Below are 2811 nucleotides of genomic sequence, written 5' to 3' on the forward strand. Positions count from 1 at the left end.
CATTCTCTCCCTTTAATGGAGCATGCACTGGGGACAATTTTCATCTCCAGTGTAAATTGGGTGGGTGATTTATGGGGCATATTCTGTGCTCGCCCAAAGAAATTGGCATGGGGCCTGTGCTGGTCCTAATCTGAATTAAATCGGCAAACTTCCAAATTGAACTATGCTCCCTACAGGCAGATCGACAAGTGGGAGGAGCATAGGAACATTAGGAAGAGGAGTAGGCCATTCAGCTCCTTGGGCCTGCTCTGCCATTCAATTAGATCATGCCTGATCTGCAACTCAACTCTATTTTTTCACCAGACTATCTTGTGTCCTAGCTCTGCTGAAGAGGACAAAAATACAGACTTTAGGGGTCCAGCCTTTAAAAGAAGGATCATATCTGCACACCAAAAATGGCTGAATACATTGGTCTGCCTGCCAGGGAGCTTCCACAACATATTGGAGAGTGTGGAGGCATCCGCTATCAATTTGTGTGGGATTCTGGTGCATGGCATCAATACCTTACAGTCAACCATGGAGCATGTGGTCACCTCAATGGACACTGAAGCTGGTCTTTCCATGCAGGAATCTGTGGCACCAGTTTTTTTTTAATTTTTTTTATTCGTTCACGGGATGTGGGCGTCGCTGGCAAGGCCGGCATTTATTGCCCATCCCTAATTGCCCTCGAGAAGGTGGTGGTGAGCCGCCTTCTTGAACCGCTGCAGTCCGTGTGGTGACGGTTCTCCCACAGTGCTGTTAGGAAGCGAGTTCCAGGATTTTGACCCAGCGACAATGAAGGAACGGCGATATATTTCCAAGTCGGGATGGTGTGTGACTTGGAGGGGAACGTGCAGGTGGTGTTGTTCCCATGCGCCTGCTGCTCTTGTCCTTCTAGGTGGTAGAGGTCGCGGGTTTGGGAGGTGCTGCCGAAGAAGCCTTGGCGAGTTGCTGCAGTGCATCCTGTGGATGGTGCACACTGCAGCCACAGTGCGCTGGTGGTGAAGGGAGTGAATGTTTAGGGTGGTGGATGGGGTGCCAATCAAGCGGGCTGCTTTACCTTGGATGGTGTCGAGCTTCTTGAGTGTTGTTGGAGCTGCATTCATCCAGGCAAGTGGAGAGTATTCCATCACACTCCTGACTTGTGCCTTGTAGATGGTGGAAAGGCTTTGGGGAGTCAGGAGGTGAGTCACTCGCCGCAGAATACCCAGCCTCTGACCTGCTCTCGTAGCCACAGTATTTATATGGCTGGTCCAGTTAAGTTTCTGGTCAATGGTGACCCCCAGGATGTTGATGGTGGGGGATTCGGCGATGGTAATGCCGTTGAATGTCAAGGGGAGGTGGTTAGACTCTCTCTTGTTGGAGATGGTCATTGCCTGGCACTTATCTGGCGCGAATGTTACTTGCCACTTATCAGCCCAAGCCTGGATGTTGTCCAGGTCTTGCTGCATGCAGGCTCAGACTGCTTCATTATCTGAGGGGTTGCGAATGGAACTGAACACTGTGCAGTCATCAGCGAACATCCCCATTTCTGACCTTATGATGGAGGGAAGGTCATTGATGAAGCAGCTGAAGATGGTTGGGCCTAGGACACTGCCCTGAGGAACTCCTGCAGCAATGCCCTGGGGCTGAGATGATTGGCCTCCAACAACCACTACCATCTTCCTTTGTGCTAGATATGACTCCAGCCACTGGAGAGTTTTCCCCCTGATTCCCATTGACTTCAATTTTACTAGGGCTCCTTGGTGCCACACTCGGTCAAATGCTGCCTTGATGTCAAGGGCAGTCACTCTCACCTCACCTCTGGAATTCAGCTCTTTTGTCCATGTTTGGACCAAGGCTGTAATGAGGTCTGGAGCCGAGTGGTCCTGGCGGAACCCAAACTGAGCATCGGTGAGCAGGTTATTGGTGAGTAAGTGCCGCTTGATAGCACTGTCGACGACACCTTCCATCACTTTGCTGATGATTGAGAGTAGACTGATGGGGCGGTAATTGGCCGGATTGGATTTGTCCTGCTTTTTGTGGACAGGACATACCTGGGCAATTTTCCACATTGTCGGGTGGATGCCAGTGTTGTAGCTGTACTGGAACAGCTTGGCTAGAGGCGCAGCTAGTTCTGGAGCACAAGTCTTCAGCACTACAGCTGGGATGTTGTCAGGGCCCATAGCATTTGCTGTATCCAGTGCACTCAGTGCAGTAATAGTATCTCTCAGAGGTGCTCTTGCTGGGACTGTGCAGGGTCTGAACTCAACCATCTCCTCCACTTTGGACAGGCTGGGAGACCAAATGGATAAGAGCTTCAGTTAGATCATAGATGATCTGCAGCAGTCATGCAATAGGAATGGAAAATGTTGTCATCTCTCTAGGATGACAGCACATCTTGATCCTCAGTACCCCTGAACCAATGTCCGCCCAAGTGCCAGAAAGCTCCTGGGTTATACTGCCCCGGCAGATGTCGAGTTGCTGCAGTCTGCAGCGGGGCCCTCCTAGACCTGAGCTCCTAGAGGCTGCCAACACTGAGCAAGTAATGAGCCCTTGGCTGAGTCATCTTCCAAGCTGCAACCATTGAGGAGCAGCTCATAGCAGCACCAGACAGCATTTAATACATGCACTAGGGACTCACACCAGGGTGATAATTAGTATGTAGTCATTTGCGATAATGCTTTTTGAAATCTTTATCTGCAGAGAGTGTTCCTGTAGTAGCTAGTGACCCAAAATTGTTAGTTGACATGAATAGCAATGTTGGTCTTTGGGCAGATGTAGTTTATTCGAGGGTGGCAGGACTGGGAGAGATGTTAACCATGACTGTTAAGGCAGGGGAGCAGGGATTGT

This window comes from Heptranchias perlo, chromosome 3 (assembly GCF_035084215.1).
Source record: "Heptranchias perlo isolate sHepPer1 chromosome 3, sHepPer1.hap1, whole genome shotgun sequence".
Lineage (NCBI taxonomy): Eukaryota > Metazoa > Chordata > Chondrichthyes > Hexanchiformes > Hexanchidae > Heptranchias > Heptranchias perlo.